Here is a 22,343-nt window from a genome sequence, read left to right as displayed (position 1 = left end):
CTTTCTTTCTTTCTTTCTTTCTTTCTTTCTTTCTTTCTTTCTTTCTTCTTTCTTTCTTTCTTTCTTTCCTCTCTTTATTTAGAAATGTTACTTTCTGTCAATCTTATTTCTGTTTTCTATTTAAGAGTCTGTAGAAGAACAGCTTAGGGCCACCCGGTGGTTATTGCTACCCATTCAGTGGCCTGCGCCATGGGAGTTGCGGACCAGTGTTCAGTGGCAGGCTGAGCGCTCCAGTCTTCAGTGGGGAACTGCTGAATAGTCACAGAGGGCACCTGCACCCCTTCAGACCAGTCTGCAACCTCGGGTTGAGTAGCAGTAAATCTGGGACCTGCAGTAGTCCATTCACCCTGAAATTCCTCCTTGGTCACAGCTTTTTCAACAGTGGCCTACTCTTCCTTTTCAATCTCCTCAGGATTTCTGTAGAAGGAGAGATCAGGCATGACCTTCTGTGGGTGCTCACAGGAGAATGTGCCATGCATTGCAGAACTTCCTGGGCCAGCATCCGCCTCATCCGACCCACTGAGTGAGCTCCTTGTTATCATATGGGCTGGCAGCATCCACATAGCACAGAGAAGTCCGTGTTACACAGAGCAACATAGGCAGGTTAACACAAGATGCCTCTGTGAGAGGCTGGTGGTCAGCCCGGGAATCAGTAATCACCAGAAGTCTCAGCTCCTAGAGGGCTTCCAGGATCTGGTTAGTGAATGTCCCAGGTGTGAAGTGGCCAGCAATACGAGTGGCTCCGGTGACAGTCACAAACTTCAGCACAGCCAGCTGGCCAGTATTCCTGGAGCCTATGACACTTACATCAACTGGGCTTCCAATAGCCTGAGATGCTGGCAGAAGCTTCTCTCCCAGGTTCTCTTCAGATTTATGATGTAGATGCCATTGCTTTTCCTTTTGTAGATCGAAGTCAAGTTTGGTGCCACCTAAGTGGGTTCCTGCTGCAAGGAATTTGAGGACATCCTCTTCTTTCTTTTGCAGGACATCAAGGACTCTGGACATTGTGAAAGTTTCCCTTTAAGTTAGGATGGAAACTCAGAGCAACACAACACGGACCCCTCTACAGGTAGCTTGGAAAGGCTCTACTTTCTGATAATTCATAAATACTGTCATTATCCTTGGAAAAGAGACCACCCTCAGGTTTGACACTTTGCTAAGAGGACTCAAAGACCTCAGCATATAATAATATTCACCGCTACGTTTTATTACAGCACAAACAACAATCACAACAACAACGACAAAGGAAGCCAAGTCAACCAAGGGAAAAGGCACATGGGGCAAATTCTGGGGGAAAACAGGTGCAAGCTTTCAAGGGTCCTCTCCCAGTGGAATCACATAGGATGTGCTTCATTCCCTCGGCAGTGAGTTGTGACAGCATGTGTAAAATGTTGCTAACCAGAGAAGTTCATTAAAGACTCAGTGCCCAGTGTTTTTGTTGGAGCTGGTTATGTGGGCATACTTTGTCTGCTGTGTACCAGAATTCCAGATTCCTAGGAGGAATGCAGATGTTCAACACAAAACATATTGCTTGCACAAACATTTTAGGCACAGTGAACCATTCTTACCAGTTAATGGTAGGAACCCTCCAAAATCTAAATTCCCAGAGGCTAGCCAAGGGCTAATCTTACAAGGAAGTCTTTTCAAGGATAGACATTTAGAATTGCTATGTTAACTCTTTTCTTCACACTGTGTAAGGTAAGATATTGCAGGTTTCAGGGATAAGGATGTGGACATATTTGGAGGGATCATTATCTGTCTACAGTATATGTATTTTACTTAGTTTTATAGTCACAGCTCTAGCCCCAGTGCCTTGCATGTAATGAGTACATGGGAAATGCTCCTTCTTTGTGCATTGACCTGTGGATCATGATTTGTCATATTCCGTGTCTCCATCTTTGTAAATGGCATTACCGTCCACCGAGAACCTGAATAGAAAATCTACTTGACTCCTTCCTGTTTCTTGCCCTCCACTTGCAATCAATCACCAAGTCCTACTGAGTCTACTCTCTAAGTGTTTCTTGATTCCATTCCATTTCCTGCAGGTCGACTGCCGCCACTGTAGTCTGGGCTACCATAACTTCCGGGCACTCTTTCTCTATACACTCTGGACTGGTTTCAAGCTTCTAGTTTGCTTTCCTTCAATCCATTCTCCAGATAGAAACAAGAGTGTTCTTTTAAGAGCATAAATCTAATTGTATTACTGCTCTATTAAAAACCCTTCAGTGGTCTCTGTCTATTCCTGCAGACTCAATTTTTACTCTTTCATCTTGCACATTATATACTTTGCAGTCACATTGAATTTCTCTTGGTTTCTCAAGCAAAACATACTCCTGCCTTACCTCCAGGGTTTTACATGAGTTTGTTCCTTTGTACCAAACACTTTCCTCCTTCTTTGCCAAGTTAATTCCAATTATCCCTTCATTTGAGTCTCAGCAAAAACATTTCTTCCTCAGGGTGATCTTACCAGGCATCTAATAGGTTAGGTCCCTCTATTATCTGGCCATTTATATCCTGTACTTTCCCTATCATTATGTTTGTCCCGAAAGTTATGGTTTTGTCTATCTTCTCTGCTAGGTTATAATCTCCATTATGGCAGAGACTCTGTACTGGTTGCCATTCTATCTCTAATATATAGAACATGGAACTGGACATGGTTAGTTTTCAGTAAATATTTCCTAAATGAGTGAATGAATTAGTGCTGAAAGATTTTAAGAAGGATTGCCTGGCTGCTTTGGAAAACAGTCTGGTAGTTCCTCAAAAGTTAAACATAGAGTTATCACATAAGCCAGCAATTGTACTCCTACATATCCACCCAAGAGAAATGAAAATGTAACCCCCACAAAAAATTGTATATAAAATTTCATAGCAGCATATTGTCAGCATATAATAGCCAAAATGTGGAAAGAACTCAAATCTCCATCAACTGATGAAAGGTTAAATACAATGTGGTATATCCATGCAATGGAATATTATTTGGCAATGAAAAGAAATGAAGTGCTGATACATATATCACTACAACATATATGGACCTCAAAAACATGCTAAGTAAAAGAGGCCAGTCACAAAAGACCGCATACTGTATGATTTATGAAATGTCCAGAACAGACAAATCTATAAAGACAAAAGGTAGATTAGTGATTGCCTAGAACTGGGGATATTGGGAAAAAATGGGGAAAGCCTGCTGAGGATTGCCAAGGTTTCTTCTTGAGGTGATAAAAACGTTCTAAAACTGATTATGGTGATGGTTGCACAATTCTGTGGATATCTTAAAAACCATTGAATTGTATATTTAAAATTTATGAATTGTACAAAATGTGAATTATATATCAATATTATTAAGAAAATATTGGACACTTGCCAATGCATAATTCAACTTTGAAAGAGAGCTAATGGCAATTATGCTTAATTCACACTAAGAACATTGAACTGAAGAAGTATTAATTGAATGAGTGAATGGCTTATCATTGTCTATTGACTGAAATGCCTGGCCAGCTAGTTCACCTCACAACTCAATCACATAAGTGGTTTCCCTTGAGACAACCATCGCACTTTGGTATAGAGCAAAAGGGATTTATGTACATTTTGTCACATGAAATGTGTAAAAAGAAGTGAAGTTAGGAATTGAGAGTTAATTTTAAAAATTAATACTTTTCACAGGCTCATCAAGGACACTCAAGTGAAACAACCCTTCCACCCCAGTCTTAGGTACAGAAGGATGCAATGACCGACTCAAGCCAATCGTTTTACTCACTAACGCACTATTGCTTTTGCACTGCAATGTCAACCCAGTAGAAAAGGCAAATAGCTGCTTCTTATTATTATGAAAATAGTTTTGACCTGATATTTCCTCTGAAAAGATCTTGAGGACTCCTAATGGGTCTGTAGACCACACTTCGAGAGCTGCTGTCCTAAGTGATATAAAATCACAGATGCCTTAGCAACAAAGGTCCAGCATGTATTTACAGATCTCCTTAAGTTGTGCCCCAGTGGTCCTTCTAGGGTAGATAATCATCTCAGTCAAGTTGGAAAGTATTTGGCTGAGTTTCTCCTTAATGCGGTACACTTCTAATTAAGGGAACAACGTTGCTAATTGTTAAGTGATTAGCATTTCCTTGCTTTTCACTGTCGGAGGATGCATTTACAGCAATCACCTCAACCTTATTTTATCTGAACTCTTAATTTTTTTGTCTCTTCTCTGCTCCCTTATCTAGAATAGCCAAAGAAGGTACAAAAGAAGTAGAGACAGAGTCAGAGACTTTGTGATAAGTAGCCTTCCAGAAGTTCACAAAACTCTTCTCTGAGTATCTTTTTTGGGAAGCTTTCTGGATGTGTTATGGTAATAGATTGGAGATGGATTGAAACATATTCTGGCTGCCCTACATCTGTGAACTGAGAGGCCAGCCACCAAATTCTTGATTTGAGTTTAAAAGATGACATTCAGAGTTCAGTTGTGGGCATAGTTAGCTTCAGCACATGAATAATTCTTACAGCAATGATAGAAGGGAGAAAGTGCCAAATCATTCTATAATTTGCAGTTAGGTTTTCAGATTAAGCTACCATGATCTGTGACAACACTGAAGGTTAGAGAATGTACCAGTGGCAGGTTAGAGTTTTGCATTGTGTTAACATTGTCTTTGTTTAGTTTTTTGCCCTACCTTTCTTTGGGGAGCACTGACATTCTTCTTTGTGTTGCAGATTTCTCAGCATGGCCAGGTGGCATTTAAACAGCCTAATGAGAAAGACGACTTGGCTCCAAGTGGCAATGTCAAAAGACACTTCTCAGCTGCCCTGTCGCAGAGGTCGGGAATGAGACCGACATTCTCAATTACTGCCCAGTGTCATGCTGTCACTACCCCTCCTCAGCATCCACCTTCTTCAAGCAGCGTTCATGCCCTCTCTTCTTCTGTTCAAGTGGGCGCTTTGGCATGGAGGAAGCCGTGCTTTATCTCCCTAGTGCATCTTGCTGTCTTTGGCACATTTGTTGTTTGTTGTTGGTAGTGCCAGGGCTCAGCTGTTACATGACAAGCTTTGATAGAGTGAATCAATTGCTGTTGTTTTTTCTTCTTGAAATACCCATCAGACTTTGTACTTCCCCTTTAAAAACGAAGGCTGCTTCATAATAGTTACTGTCGGGAATAAGAAAAACATAACACAAGAAATTTATATCATTTTCACATTTGATCATGGCGGATGAATTGTCAGGAGAAAAATAAGTCTTGATTTTTCACAGTGTTCATTTAGGTGGGAACAAATGTCAGATGTCCCAGAAATCTCACTTTCTGGAAATACAGTATTAAGAGTATACTGATTTAGCTTTAACTTTTAAAACTCCTTAGAAAGACAGAGAGAGAGAGAGAGAGAGAGATATCATTATTTTCAGCTTTCCTCTATCCCAGAAGGGCAGGAGCTCTCAAAAGAGTACTTTCTGGGGGTCCAGGAGATTGCTTTTCACTTGAGTGTTATTTGAAATTTCCTGTGGATGGTGAATCTGAAGAACCTTGGGGTCAGGGTTGAGGATTTGTGATCTAAACATTCTTGACCCTGCTTCCTATAAAACGACAAATTGATATTGCTGGGACTCATCGCCACAGGATAGCTATCCACTGTCCAACGTCCAGATAAAATTGAGTAATAAATTCAGAAAGTCGAATGTTCCTTGTTTTTTAGCAATTGAGTTAAAACTTTTAAGCCCTAATATTATTCAAATCTGACCCTACTCTAAGTTTAAAAAACTATCATAAGAACACAACTCTGTGAAGTTTTTTGACTGGTGTTTAAAATACGGCTGATGCTGACTTATGGTTTAAAAAAGGCAAGGGGGGGACTAGAACATATTCATGTCCTATCTTTGTCTGTGGTTCGTATTCTATGAGGAAGCTTCCACAGCACTGTGCAAACACGTGTATATTGAAAAACAGAAGCTTCTTGAGGTCAGTGGCTCTTCTTAACTGTACTAAAGGTCAAAACTAGCGATCAGCCAGTTTTACCAGTTATATGACCTTGGACAAAGTCACCTCTATATACCTTGGTTTTCTCAACTGTGAGATGGTGATAACTATAGTGCTACAGAAGTTTATGTGAAGATTAAATGAGTAAATATAATAAATATAATAAAGCACTAGAACAGTGCCTGGCACATAACAAACACCATCTAATTGTTAGTTTTGTTGTAGTGTATAATAATTGTATAAGTGTCATAGTTGAGGTAATGCTAAGTGTTAAAGAAAAAGATAAGTATAGAGGAGGGAAGGAAAGAGGGAAGTCAAGAGAGAGAGGGTCTTCCCTGTGATGAGGAAGGGGAGAGAGGTTGGAGGGTCAAGGCCAATGTGTTCCCTGGCACTCTTCCATGGAAACAAACTCTCTGAGTGAGTGGAGAGTTTTCTTGAAGACTGCATGGTTCACACAGAGAGCCTTCACTTTTAGCACAGGGCCTTCCAGCCTTGCCTAAGACTCTCATGTCCCAATGAATGGATGCTCTCAGCCAGATCTCAGCAGTGATTGGTGAAGATGGATGAACCAGGACTGGGTGGGGAGCCGGGGGTGAGAGGGAGTTCCCTCCTACCCTTGGTGCTTTAACACATACAACTTTTGTGCGTTCTGAAGGGAAGGGAAACTCAGTAGGCTGGGTATTTGGACTTGGATTTAGTTTATTTAATGTTTTCTGTGCACCTGGATTGTGAACTGAGCATTATACCCACTGCATTGATTGGCTCTTATAATGTTCTTTGAATATTTCACACATGTCCTGTTTTCCAAAGTACATTATATCTGACAGCAGGGATCATTTAAAAATATCTGTCATCATGCTCCATTGTGCCCGGAACATCACGCTCTGCACACAGTGAGTGTTTAGTAAACATTGATTCGCTGTCCAGGGCCCCCAGGACAGTGGTTCTCATCTGGAGTGCTAGGCAGACATATACCATATTCCTTCACCAAATTACATGACACAACATTTTATCAATGTATAACATTTTTGTCCTTGCTACAACTGAATACTGTCACTCAGAACTCTGTGAGATGGAGCGAATGGGTTGCATGATGCAGTTTAGTCTATATAAAATTGTCAGTGAAGAAAGAACATATGTTTATTGGAACATGTGAGATCTTTTGCATCTTCAGGATATAAGAGGTCAGGGGACAAGACAGCTGTATTCAGACAGCCATACAGAAAGCCTTATAGGAAGACTACAAGGAGATGAACGAAGCCATAACTAGGGAAGCTTTTATGGAAACTATGAGATGTTATGATATTGCAATAGTGATTTCCATGTTATTTTTAGTAACTTTGATGATGATGATTTTGGTATTTAATCCCTTCACGTATGCTGCCAAAATTCTAAAATTCAAGAGTGTGACAAATTCCAATGTGATTGAGAACTACTTCTTTGGGATAATTATATCATAAAGAAAATAGTATGAAGCACTTGAATGCAAAGTTCTTAATTCTTTCAACATCATTCTGTAGGGCCAAAAAGAGGTATCGCAACTGGAATACCTAAATATCTCCTGTGTACTGGCAAGTGGTCAAGCCGACCCTAAGCCACAATAACCACTGCAGTTGCTACTTCGAACTGCCACATTCCCATAGATTCCTTTGGTAAAGAGACAATGAGCCCAAATGTGTTTGACGGTTTTTGCATCAGCTTAATGCTTATATCAGTTTCCCTTGACCCCCGAATTCCATGGGTGGTATAGACAAGGGCCGGGGGGGAATACTGTGCACACAGGGCTATTGGTCACAGATGAGGAACCCTGAGATTTTTTAAAAACCCATAAGCTTACAAGATGCTGCTGGCAAACCTGCCCAATCTTTGCCCTTAAGAAAGACATTATTTTTATTACCTTGGAATACAAACAAATCTCCTCTGAGGAAAATGGGAAAACTTTTTATCTTGGAGCGAGGAAATCAATCTGTTCTCTGACCAGGAGAGTGACATTCTCTCTAGCTTCTGTGGCTGTTGGTTATGCAAACATCTTTGAACAAAACTGTTATTGGGCAACCATCTACGTACCATGCACTGGGTTTAGCATCGTGCAAGAAGCAATAGAGACCATTAGATGTGGATTTGAGTTTGAGTTCTGCTACTTACTAGCTGGGTCATCTTGGGTGAGTTAGTTAAAATCCCTGTAAAATGGGTGATAATAGTTTCCTCTTTGGAGAGCTCTTGAAAAAATTAAATTAGTGTGTTTATAGCATTTAGCACTGTACTTTGATAATCATAATAACATGTTCTAAAAGTTAGGGCTGTCTTAGGCTGAGATTAACAGAACACTTGATCAGCAATAGCTTAAAAAACAAAGGAATTTTCTTTTCTCACGTAACAACAAGGCCAGAGAGAGACGGCCTGGAACTGGCTCAGCTCCTCACTAATGCTGCCTGTCCCAGGTTTGCTCTGCTTTCATGCTGCTCTGAGTAGGCGGCTCCTGTCTTTACGGTGGCAAATGGTTGCTGTTCCTCCAGACCTCTAAATCTGCAGTCCTGAAAAAAGAAAGTGGAGGACCAAAGTCTTCTGCTTGCGAGCTTTGCATTTTTATTCTGGAGGGAATACCCTTCGTAGGGGCTTCATCCACATACTCATTGGCAGGTTCTGGGTTACATGGCCAGTCTTCGCTGGGAGATTGGATACTTTTAATTGGGTACACAGTGGCCCCAAGCAAAACGGAAATTCTGTTTGACAGGAAGAAGTGGAATGGATACTAGTAGTCAACAGGCAAAGTCTGCCCCAGACATGATCCCTGCGTGCAAGCTGTTCTAATATGGTGCTTCAGTGAGCAATAAAAGCTTTCCTTCCTGGCAGTCACAGACTATGGTTGGTGGATGCTTTTTATTAGACATTTATATTTAAATTTGAAAAGGTTAATTTTATTTGATCCAGTGGTCAAAGGACAGATATATTCCCAGCTTCCAGAGTTCAGGCACTGTGAAGAGCCTCTTTAGTGAAGCCTGAAATGGAACAGAATGAACATATTACAGTTAATTAGGCCTACTAGAAAGCCTTATTGCCCCTAACATAGGTAGCCTAATTACTTTATATTTTAATTTCCTCTTCTTCATTAACAGGTACTAAGGGGCATCTTCAATGAATTGGCTTTCAGCATTTTGGCTTTAAGCTTCTGTTTTCATCTTTATATTATGAAGAATTGGTCAACTGGGTATCAAGTCATTCTGTGTAGCCTAGTTTTTTGGATGTGAATTAAACTATTAAGTTCAGGATTATTTATTTCAGCGATTTTTCTCTGCTATAAATGTTACTAAAATGTATTTCAGAGTCCTTAATGAAAGGATACTGTCAATAATCTATCCTAATTTTGATGGTTCAGAATCACCTTTGAACATCAGTCATTATGAAATTTTATAGTCATATACATTGATATAAAACTCTTTACTTACTTGCTTTTTTCTCATAAAATGAAGACTGTTTCATTGTCAGACTCTTTGGAATGGTGTAATACACCTCCTTCAAGAGACTTCATCATCTTCAGAGAAGTCATCAGCCTTCACTGTTGCTCCCTTTGCTTTTGATTTTCCATCTCTGTTCAAATAATTGTTGTTAATAATTATATATTTAATAATTCTATAGCTGGGCCACAAGCATCAGTCTGTGAACTTACATCCACCCTCCCTTCTCATTTGTACTAATTTCATTAATGAATTGAGAAGGGAAATCTCTCTTACCCTTTCAAAGAATTTTAGAGGTGTTTCAAGTGGGCTTACTCCAAAGTAGAGATTTGCAAACATTTTCTATAAAGGGCAATCAGTACATATTTTAGTCTTTGTGGGCCATATAATGTCCTTGTCACATATTTTCCCCTTCTCCTTCTGTCAGAAACAGACCATGGATCAGACTTGGCCTGCAGCTAAATGTTGCTGAACCTTGCTCCAAAACATAGTTCTTTACCATTAAAACAGTGGTTTCCAAAATATTTTGAAAGTGGGCCTTTTTTATTAAAAAAGCTTTGAGAATGTTCTCAGAGTATAGGTATTTATTTTTATTTATAAAATGTTTGCATGTTTTTATCCAAACTGATATTACGTACCTTATAAAACATGCACAAAAATAGAAATTAAAAAGCATCAGATAAAATGTGGATATAAATAGAAGTTCTAGAAATTCTTTCTGTGCCTCAGGAGATCATTTTGCCCACTTCCTGGAGAATCTGCATTTCATCTTGGAGTTCTCTCTTTTAGAGGAAAAAGATGACACTTCTCACATGACACCAGCCCTGCAATTTTCTAGAAGCTCTTAATATCAGCTTTTACCTTGAGTCTACTTAAACCCAAGGGAACTTGATTCATTGGAACCTGCCAACATAAAGGTTGAAAAACATTACAAGAATAGACTTGAAAAAAAATCAGTTTTTTTCTAAAACTATTCAGAGAATAGACTATGATCAAAAAGAAGCTCCTTGAGACCGTGAAATTCTCCTCCAGGATCATGATTTATTAACTATTTTTCACTGGTGAATATATAGTCTTCTAATATGATATCTCACTTGAAATGCCAAGGCCACCTTTCGGGAAACAGCACACAACACAGGTACACGCTTTTATTTATAAAACTGTTTGGACTTTCTAGTGAATGGTAGCCTGGAACCCAAGGAACTTTCAAATTGTTTTCTAAGCACCATTATTGAATATGTCCTGCATCGGACTCTGAGATTCTTAATCTTGGCTTCATGGATTCCATAAGTGGCTGTAAATGAATTTTAGTGTATTAATGAACATGTTAAAATTTTTATGCAAAATGGAGAGAATGGATGTAATATGAGCTTATTTCTGGGAATATGGCCATAACTATCTATTTAGGAGACAGAAATCACACCAGCTATTTTATTAGAGAGAATTTAATACAAAGAACTGCTAACTAAGTGTAAAATTATTAACAAGGTAATTGAAAAGGCAAAAAGAGAATTCTGAGTTATCAGAGAAGTCGCAATTGCAGGAAGCTGCTGCTCCTCCTAGAGTTGGAGAAAAAGAGGACGAGGGCTGGAGGAGCCACTGTTCATGTGGTGCTGGGACCCTGTCCTGTTAGGAGGAACAGCCGACAGCTGGTGTGGGCTCTCGGAGGAGGCACAAGGGGGCTGGTTCTGAGAGTGTTGGAATCTCTTCGCTAGACTCAACCGCAGTTTCCTAAACAAACTGGCCCTGCTGGGGTGAGAAAGCATTGCTCGGTGTGCTGCTCCCAGGAACCATAAGCTGACTGGAAGCCAACAGAAGAGCCCTCTTCCTCCTCCCGTCTTGCAGTCTCCCTGAAGCGCCCCCTACTGGTGGACTCCAGCAGACATCAGTTGGCAAAGCAGAAACGTGCTTTGCCGCATTGCGAAGCTGGGTGGATTTAAAGCTCAGATATAATAGCTTCATCGCAGGACCAGTGGCCCATAGATTTAATGAAAATCTTAAAGGGGACTGGAACTCCAAAGGTTAAAACTTCTGCTGTTTATTTCTTAATACTTGGGGAAGAGGATTGTTTTATGTATGGAGGTGTTGCTTCCCAGGTGAAGATATATGAGAATCTGAATATTCTGAAGTATTTCATTTTCTGGGTTCTGGTAACACATAATGCAGACAAGCCAGTAATTAATCTATCATGAATGTTCTGGAACTGAACTTCTGAAATTATGTGGTGAAGTCCCATTTCTTTTCCTTTCATGTGTTGTATCTTCTCTTTGTCTGGAAAGTTACTTCATTTCTGAGGACAGTGTAGTGCACATGATCTTTGGTGGTCCCTGGCACCAGGATCCCCCAGATCTGTGTGTGCTGTTCCCATGCCCTGCTGGCCATGATTAACGCAGAGGTTAGAGAAACCAGGAGAGTTAAGCTAGTCAGGACAGCCCACCCCCGGCTAGTTAAGTAAGTGGTCCGTGTTTAGCAAGAGGGCATCTCTCTCAGGTGGCAAAGTTGGGAGACATGAGCTGGAAGCTGCCCAGCAGCCCTGTTCCTCATCGTGAGGAGGAAGCCCCTTTGAAGAATGAGACAATTGAGCCAACCCGGTAAGAAAAACAGAGAGGAGTGGAAGAGTCCTGTAACTTTCCAGTCCCGGTACCAGTGTCCCTGAAACAGCTACATGCTTGTGAACACATTTGGCTTGCAAGAATCAAGCCTACTTTCTTTGTCCTCTTAAGTTTGTTCAAATTGGTTTTCTATCACTGGTACCCAGTAGCAGACTGCCTAAAGCAGCTCTGCTGTGCTGTTTTTGTGTATACCGATAAGACCCTTTATGTCTCAGGGACTCTGCTGCCATAGTGGTAAAGGGGTGATGGAATTTATCTCCAAGATTGTTTGAGGCGGACATGAGAAAATGTATGTAAAGCACGTAGCATGGTGCCTATCATAAAGGGCATGTTAGAAAAAAATTGTTGTGGACTCAGTATTGCACCATCAATAGCCTAGCTTATCACCAGACTGTGCTGAGTATAGCAATTTCGCCCTGCGCCTCCGGTGCTAGTCTACTACACCCTTTTGTTTATCCTTTTCATAGTGCCCTGATACTGTCAAGGACCAATATGGTTCAGGGAGATAATTATTAACCCACAACAGCAATGCTTCTGTTCTTCAAAGACGTTCACCTAAGTTTAGCGTAGGTGTCTATGAGGGCAGGCGTCCCTTTAGGCTTTAAAGTTATTTGATTTTCTCTTTTTTTTCTCCTGTGCTTCACTGCTATCCTTCTTTCTTCTCTACCATTACTGTCAGCTCTTGAATCCCCATTGTTCTTTCTAATGGGTGAGGTCGCTGGCTGTCCGTTTGAGTCTGTTTCCACTCCAGCTTTTCCTTTTGTTATGTTTCTTCCAAATCTTATTACATCTCTTTTGCTTCTTGGCTTCTCATGTGAAAAGTTTCATTATGTATGTATGTATGTATGTATGTATGTATTGTATTGTATTTCTGAAGATCAATGCAATCATTTCTATGAGAATTATAACTTGTACAGACTAGCATATTCTTACTGGCATAAGATAGGAAGCTGAATTATCATCAGAAGGTTGCTTGGTGATCTAGGAATCATTGTTAGAGACATTAGATGACCCCCTCCCCCTGACACAGCTGTTTGATTCAGCCATTATTGCTGCAGGCTTGAGAGGATAAAAGTACTTTGTTATTCAGAAATTATTTTTGAATTAATATCAAACCATGCAGCTAAAGATTTTACAATTTGCTGCTACTTAAAATGAATAATTTAAAAATAAAAATAGAACAAAATTGTTTTATGTGTCTGAACAACTATCTTTGCCTCATAAATACAAAGAATGAGGATGTGCTCAATTCCCAAACAGAACAAAACAAAAACAAAAAATTCCAAACTAACAAAGCAAGTGGGAGTGAGTGGTGCCTGGGAAAATATCTTATAATAATCATTAAGCTAGTTATTATTAAGAAGGCAAATGGCTTCCTTTGTATAAGCTCTACCCAGCTCGGTCAAGTGTAGCATTATCAATTTAATACTTTCAGGCACATAGTCAACTAATTTAAATGAGTTGATCCAAATTGACCTTCTTAGATGACTGAAATAACTGCTGATTGTTCAGCTATTTGAATTATATAGGCATGGTTCAAGACAAATTTCAAGATGCATTTGTGTACTGAGACAGTGGGGTGTAGTAATACATCTACATTTCTATCCTATGCCCCAACTCCCCCACGCGTTCTAAGCTCATACATTCAGTTGCCCACTGGATAGTCCACATAAATGACCAACAGATACAACAATCATAACATATGCAAAACTAGACTTCTTCCTGCAAAACCTACTCCTCCCCTCCTCTTTCCTATTGCACCAAAATCCTGAGATATTCTTGACTTCTCTATTTTGCTCACATCCTACATCAACCCCATCAACTGAATGTTCAAAATATACCCCAGTTCCAGAAATCACATAAGCCTAAGTATTATTCCCATACTCAAAATGCTCTAGACATATTCAATACATACAAAATTGCACCCAGGTGATTTTTTTATTTTCTTATTTACATTTTCAATATTATCTGTAATTATCATATGTAATTTTTATAACCTGAAAAACCATTCAGTTTTACATTTCTGCTTTTATAAGAAATACAACATTTTATATACAAATTAAAGAAAACATTTCTTAGTACAGCTTTGCTTTCTTTAATCATTTAGTTTGATACACACACCCTGATGCTAATTTCAGAGGCTTCCTTTTGTTTTGACTATTTCTATTACCAGTTAGATAAAAGATAATAAATACTCAGTGACACTAGGAGACAGCATAGTATAGTAGGAAAGATGTGGATTTTAAACCACAAGACCTAGGATCTAGTTTATCTGACAGTGGATCAACCAAGTAGTTTTAGCTAGTTGACTCAAATTTTCCATCCCTCAGCTTAAAAAAAGAATGGAACTAATAATATCTGGCTTACCTACCACGTAGAATTTTTTTAAAAAAGATTTTATTTATTTATTTGACAGAGAGAGACAGTGAGAGAGGGAACGCAAGCAGGGGGGGTGGGAGAGGGAGAAGCAGGCCTCCCGCGGAGCAGGGAGCCCGATGCGGGGCTCGATCCCAGGACCCTGGGATCGTGACCTGAGCCGAAGGCAGACGCTTAACGACTGAACCGCCCAGGAGCCCCTACCACATAGAATTTTAGTGAAGTTCAAATAGCTATTTAAAAATGTTTGAAGTGTAAAACACTCAATGAATGTTAGTTAAAAATAATAGAATTATTCGATAGTCAAATGGTGAGTTGTAAAATCTACAGATGGAGTGATGAATTATCTTAAAACACAGAAGTAAATTAGGGTTCAATTGAGTATTGTACCTGTCATATGCTATCTTAACCCAATATCCATATGTGTAGAGGATGGTTAGATTAGTGGCTGTCAGATGCTAACTGACTAAAAATTAAAAGGACAGATGTTGAGTTGGAGCAGCCCTGCTCATCAGAGAAGACAGCTGTACACAGCTCAGAGAAAAACTCTGCCTTAAGTGGATGGGCTTCCTTATAAACCTTGAGAGAGCAGCTAAGAGCTTAGATGTGTGGGTGGACATAGTGCCCAGATCTGGGTGGGGAGAGAGGTCGCACCTGGTGGCCCTGTCAGGGCAGCCACGAGCTGACCTTGAGAAAGGGGGCCCTTCCTGGCTGGAGGATCTAGGAGAAACTTTGTTTTGCCAGTCCTGGAGCAGGTAATGGTGATGAGGCTTATGGGAAAAGAGCTCTTGGCCCACTAGGAAAATTTAGAGTTGGCCTCAGAAGAAAGAACGACAGAAGTTTTGAAATCTTTATTCAGTTTAAAGCAACCCAAAACTTACTGAGTACCAGACACATTTTCCATAGTTCCTGTATTTAAATGTTATATTTGATCTTAAGCATGCACTTTTGGATAGGTATTTTTTTTTAAGATTTTATTTACTTATTTGACACAGAGAGAGAGAGAGAGAGAGCACAAGCAGGGGGAGTGTGGCAGGCAGAGAAACAGATTCCCTGCCGAGCAGAGAGCCTGACGTGGGGCTTGATCCCAGGACCCTGGGATCATGACCTGAGCGAAAGGCAGACACTTAACCGACTGAGCCACCCAGGTGCCCCTGGATAGGTATTATTATCAGTTTACAGATGGGAAAACTCGAGACTCAGAGGGGTTAGAGAAGTTGCTCAAGATCACCCTATTAGTAAGTGACCAATATGAAACTGAAATCCACTTCGGTTGGCCTCTTTACACTATATCCTCTTGAATGCTGGTGAACTTCTACGTAGTAAAGGCCTCGACTCTGTTCATATTAATGATTTTCAGAGAGACACCTGTGAATTTTTTCACGGGTGTTGGCAGTCTTTGATACCAGGGAATAATGCTATTGGAAGCAATGAATCCTGGTGATATGTGGAGCTCCTTTCTTTAAGGAAGGACACTAAGATTTGTGGCTTTGCATCTCTGAAAGATTATCATGATTTTTTTCAAGACAGGTATTTTCTTGATAAAGAAATAATTTCCTATTTTTTTTAAGGGCTTAAACTCACTACCCTGAGATCAAGACCTGAGCTGAGATCAAGAGTCGGACACTTCACCGACTGAACCACCCAGGCACCCATAAACATTTTCCTATTTTAAAGATGGCCTTTACAACATCCCCCCAGACCTCACCAAATCAGTGTATATTAATGTAAGAAACAGATTTTTAGCTACACTAAGAGCTCCAGATGGTTTCATTCAGGTGTAGGGAAATGGCATAGCTGCCTATAATTCATGACCTGCTTCATGGAGTCAGGGACATTATTTTACAAGGACACTGCTTCATTATCATTTTTCTGCTCCAAGTCACAAAACAGAACACATGGCTTCAGTGAGATCTTTTCAGTCAGGTGTAGCTTCTTTTCAAATGCTTCAAGACAAGATTTTTGTGTTGGGGCAAATCCAAGAGTTAGTAAAATCCCAGCCTTTTCAAATCCAGTCTTTTCATGAAGATTCACATTGTCTAATGTATCATGGGCAGACATAAGATACTCTTTGAATTTTGTTGGCTTCACGTTTTTATTGGAAAAGATCTTTTAACACCTAAAGCACTGAGACTTTTGTTTTTAATTTATGTTCAATTATAGAAGTAAAATCTAAAAATATAGAAAATTTATCACACTTTATTTTCTTTGGTATTTTACATCTAAGTTCTATAAAATAATTTCTAAAAATCATATGTCTATAAAAATAATGACAGTTTAAGATCTCTTTTATTCTTTCCAAAGGAAAATTATTCTATATATCTTAGCAAGAAAACAATAATGGATATAAATTAAGTGACCATGTACAGTACAGATGGTGTACTGCTATGCTATATTATCTGGAGTCAACAATGCTTTAATAACTTAGCTTGTTATAAATAGAATATATATTACAAAGTCTTGTTTGACTTTTATCACAAATGTATCTAGAAAAAATTAAAGACAAAAAATTTAGCGTCTGTTTCATGTGGCCCCTAAAGTCAATCCATGGACCCCATGTCACAGTTTAAGAAATGATGTTTGGGGCGCCTGGGTGGCTCAGTCAGTTAAGCATCTGCTTTCGGCTCAGGTCATGATCTCAGGGTCCTGGGGTCGAGTCCCGTATCAGGCTCCCTGCTCAGTGGGGAGCCTGTTTCTCCCTCTCCCTCTGCCCCTCCCCACCCCCCCGGCTTGTGCATGCACTCTTTCTCTCTCTCTCAAATAAATAAAATCTTTAAGAAAAAAAAGGAAATGCTGTTTTAGGGAAAAACCAAACATTAGACTTAGTGTAAGAATAGCTAATTACTGTGATCTGTAAGATGTACCCTTTCTATTGTAAGAAATCTTAATTGTGTGATTCAGTTGTATAAGTCAATTGCCTTATCTGGTTGAAATCAAGGATAGAAGATTCCCTATTGTATGGCAGAATTAAAAATCCCTTTATTTAGAAAATAGTTTATAGTTTGCAATGTGTTTTCTGGTAAATTACTTTGTGCTAAGGTTCTGTTTCAGTTATCTGTTCTGTGTAACAAAATACTTCCAAATTTGATGGCTTGAAACAACATTGGTTCTCTCTTGTGGTTCTGTGTTGATTCTTTTGCTGTACATAGTGTTGGCTGGGATCACTCATGCAGCTGCAGTCAACTAGAAACTTCGCTGGGACAATTTGGTTCCTCACATGGCCTCTCTCTCCAGCAGGATCACTGGGACTTCCTTATAGAATGGCAGCTAGGCTCTTAAAAGGAAGTGAGCCAAGAAGATGAGACTCAGTGTGTAAGCCTCTGCTTGCATCATGCTTGCTAATATGACATTGGCCAATGTGAGTCACATGACTAGGTCCACACGGGAGGAAACTTTATATGGGTGTGAATTCTGAGAGGTGTCTTTGTCATGCACTTACTGCCAAATGATAGATTACCCTCAACGCTTAGCAACTGAAAGCAACAAACATTTATTTTCTTGCACAGATTCTGAGAGTCAGTGTTTGGGAGCAGCTAATCTGGATGACTTCGATTCAGAGTCTCTCATGTGGTCGAGAAGGGCTACCATCATCTGGAAGTTGACGGGCTGGACGATCACTTCCATGATGGCTCACTCATATGGTGTTGACCAGAAGCCTCAGTTCCTCACTGGCTCTTGGCGGGAGGCCTCAGTTTCTCATGATGTACACCTTTCCACAGGACTGCTTGAGAGGCAGGTGGTCTAGCCTCATGTCATGGAAGTTCACTTCCCCCAGAGTGAGAGGGAATGGGAGAGAGGGAAAGGAAGATAGAGGAACAAAAATATTTTTTATGACCTAGCTTTGTAAGTCACATATTATAACTTCTGTATTCAGTTGGTCACACAGATCAACCATGAGTGTGGAGGGAACTACACAAGAGTGTGAACACTGGGAGGCAGGAATCTTTGGATCACCCTGGAGTCTGCCTACCACAGTGTCATTAAAGGTAAGGTGTATGTGTTTTTTCTTATTCTGAGCTTCTAGTATTTGTTAATACTCTAAGCAGTTATTTAAGACAAAGCTGAGCAAACCAAATTCTATACAGAAGGTTCTCCACAGTGTAGCTAAGCTCCAATTTATTTGTATTCTTCATTCTCACTAGGGGAAACAAAAAAACAAAAGAAATCATTTCTTAAAACTAGAAACACTTATGACAATATTTACGGAGAATTCTGTTCTCTCACCTGCTAGGAGTGTTTTTGGATTGTCTGAGAACAATTTAGAGAACAGGGCCTGAAACAGAAACATTGCTGTCTTATTCATATTCATTGCAAAAATAATTACAGATTATTGTTGGCAAACTGGTCTTTTTTTTTTTTTTTCAAACAAACTATAAATGGGGCAGTGTAAACTGTGTGGTATAAAATGAATTTTCATATTGACCGGTTCTGCTATTGCTTTCCAGCTGTACTCATGATGGAGCTGTTGGTTAAATCCTATCTTTAACGTGTCCAAGAAGATACTGATGCTGTTTACATAATTATGAAAGAGAAAGTCACATCCCTTATGCTGTTTTTCCTAATGTAAATTTTGATGATTTGATTCTAGCAGTGGATGAAAACATTGACTTTAGGTTAGGCGTTCATGGTTTCAGGTCCCAGTCTGGCCCCTTCCTGCCTATGTGTCTTTACATGCTCTAACAGACAGTTCCCTCATCTATAAAGTGGGAATAATAATACATACATCATAGTAAGAGAAGCTACATAAGGCTTATAGTGAACATGCAATAAATAGAACTATAATTGGCTAAATATTCTTTATTATTTTTAAAGATTTTTTATTTATTTCTTTGACAGAGAGAGAGCACAAGCAGGTAGAGGGAGTGGGAGAAGCAGGCTCCCTGTCGAGCAAGGAGCCCGATGAGGGGCTCGATCCCAGGACCCTGGGATTGATAAGGGAAATCTGTGTTCTAAGATGGCCGACAGAGCCAGCGAGAGAGTCCCAGTCCTTGCCCTGGTGCTCTTCTGGGCTCTTCTTCCTGCCCTGCTTCGCGCACGCGCCAAAAGTGCCCAGTATGCGGAAGTAGAAGTATATAAATTGCCCCCTTTGTTTGTGCTCAGGGCTCAGACCTTTGGAGATCACTCCCTTCCGAGCCCACTGGTGTTAAATAAACCTCCTAACCTCCAAGATCTCTGAGTGCCACTTGGTTCTTCCGTCGGGCGATCCAGTCCAGGTTCCGTAACAGGATCACGACCTGAGCTGAAGGCATTTGCTTAACCAACTGAGCCACCCAGGAGCCCCTGTTCTTTAAATAATTATTATATTTAGTGAATATATTTGGCTTTGGTGAATGTTTAGCATATTTCCGATAACAAGACCTTCCTTTAAGGCAATTTCTTGTGTGTGTATGTGTGCATGCATGTGAAAGTGTTTAAAAAGAAGATACAAAGGTACTAGGTGAGCTAGGATTAAGACAACATGTCTCTTCTATTGGAAAAATTCTTTTAGCAATTTGAGTTGTGTTAATATAGGAAAATAACTAGAAACCATCCATCTATCCGTTTATCCATCCAGCCAATCATTTAACCAACATTTATAAGGTATCCATCATGTGGTGAGCACTAAAAATGCGGAGTAAGATATTTTCCCTGCCTTCCAGGATTTCCCAAACTAGTAAATATTTATATCAAAGAGATGTAAACAAATAATCGAAGCAATGTGTCAGCTGCTGTATTTGTACCATCTCTGCTGCAAGCTCTATGTAACACTAGTTGCTTGCACAGGAAGAAGCACTTAACTGTCCGGGAGAAGCTTCATCTGGATCTTGAAGGATAACAAATAGTTCCCCAGGTGGCTAAGGTAAGGACTAAGGGTGCTGGGAGGAGAGACGGAACGTCCTGGGCAGAGGCTATAGCCAGTGAGAAGACTAGAAGGAATGGACGGACATGGTATCTTCTGAGGAACCTCCGTAGTTTACAATGTCCGAACTGCAAAGTGCCTCCAGGGCGGCAGGCAGGGCAAAGCTGGAGAAGTAGAAGAGGCCAGCTCATGAATGAGTTCACATCCCACGAGAAGGAACGTGAACTCTACCTTGTAGGTACTGGTGAACACGAGCACGTTAGCACTTCCGTCCTGGTGGCTGTGTAGGACGTGCACTGTAGGGACCTGGCAGGAGGCTGCTACAGGGATCCAGAGAGTCATGGCAAGGGGCTGAACTAAGAGGTGGTGGATGTAGCGGAAAGAAAATATGCCTGACTGGCCTGTGGCAGGGGAGGGGAATGGTGGTAAGGAGAATGGAAGGAGAACTGGGTTTTGGTGTAGGGCGCAGGGGGGATGGCAGTGTCAGTCCCTGAGAAGGACATAGAGAAAAAGGAGTAGGTATATGGGGGAAGAGGGGATGATGTATCCCATTTTGGACGTGACAAATCTGATGTGCCCGGGGTAATCCAGGTGGAGATATCCTGTACTAGTTGGATACCTGAATGTAGCCCAGGGATGGAGAGAACTTCCAGCAAGCAGCAGCATATGCACAGTGTTGGACCTGGCTTTTTGAAAGGGGCCTGGTCTAGGCAGAACTCTGAAACAGGTAAGGTCTGTCTTGGATCTCCCGACCTCTTCATGCACATTATTGGCTGCTATTTTAATCTGGTCCATGGCTACCTTTTTAGCCCCACTTTCTACTATTTTTTCACATTCATCTTTTGTGCCAGCTACATCAAACAACATGCAGTGTTACCATTTCATGAATACATTGTGCTTTTCTGACTTTAGTGTGTTCACATCTGTCTTTACTGAATTTTCTTCTTTTTACATTCTACTCAATGATTACTTCCTCTAGGAAGCCTGCCTGGATTCCCTGTCCTTTTTAGATAATGTCTTATGCCCAGCTCTTAAGTTGGAGGGCGTGACCAACCTTATATCATTCCAGGACAATATAAGTTCCCCCTGCTATCCAAAAGTTGAGCATCCTTATGAAACCTTTCGAAAGCCTAAATGGTGTAAAGAGAAGAAGCAATTACTGTTAATTTATGGGGAAAAATTCTTGAGTGTTCCCAGACCCCAAATATAACCTCTCTTCGGCTTTTCTGATACCTTAGGACACATCTTGCTAGGATGCACAAAAAAGATCAACGTAAAGCACAGATGCTCCCTGACACAGTTCACAGCTAAGGGGGCTTGATGCTGAGATGCTGTGTGTCGTTCCTGGGGGAGGAGCTTGGCGGTGCCACTCTGCCATTTGGGGTGCAGGCGAATAAACACTGAACGCTGTTTTGGCTTTTTGCATTTTTTCGTAAAAGTGAAAATCTTCTTAAGATTTGTTTCGGTTAGTGAAAACAGGTACTAATGTAGGGCTTTCCTAAAAAGTGAAGTGGTGTAATACGAACTTTTGGAAAGTGGGAGATAACTGTATATATAAATATCATATATTATTAATTTAATGTTTTCTATAAATAAATTTACTTGTTGACAACTGACAATATACCATATAAATGATTTAGCTGCGAATATTAATGGGAGTGGACTATGGTTACATTTCAGACCCACTTTCTTCAATAAACAATGTATCAGAAACATTTTTCATGTTAGTAAATACATGGCTCCCCACTCCCGTAAAGCTACATGGTATTTTGTTTATTGTATGCATTTATTGTATCCAGTGGTTTTCAGAATAGTACCTATTTCCCTCTCCTTCAATATTTAAATTTACTTCTCTGTCTTTTCGTACAGTTTGTAAGGTCCTTGCTAGTAGGGGATAACTTTTGTGGGGAGCCAGTTCTGCATGGATTGCTTATTTCCTGTACACATTGAGAACGATGGCACTGACAGCCTTGGTCCTGGCTTATTTTTTTAGGGATGTTTGTACAGCAGACTGCCTCGGAAGATAGAATGTCTCCCTCTGGAGTGGAGGGCAGGCCTGAAGACTGATTATAGAAAGGATAATATTCCCCCTCCAAAGCGAAAGTCAGGA

At 40.3% G+C, this 22,343-nt stretch overlaps 1 pseudogene; it reads right to left on the bottom strand.

Moving 5' to 3' along the window:
- Positions 1-143: 143 nt before the first annotated feature.
- LOC116635774 lies at positions 144-1,005 on the bottom strand (annotated as a pseudogene).
- Between the last annotated feature and the right edge of the window lie 21,338 nt (positions 1,006-22,343).

This window comes from Phoca vitulina, unplaced genomic scaffold (genome assembly GCF_004348235.1).
Source record: "Phoca vitulina isolate PV1807 unplaced genomic scaffold, GSC_HSeal_1.0 scaffold11, whole genome shotgun sequence".
In the NCBI taxonomy this organism is placed as follows: domain Eukaryota; kingdom Metazoa; phylum Chordata; class Mammalia; order Carnivora; family Phocidae; genus Phoca; species Phoca vitulina.
The sequence above is the reverse complement of the archived record's forward strand: the minus strand, read 5'-3'. Positions and strand labels throughout refer to the sequence as shown.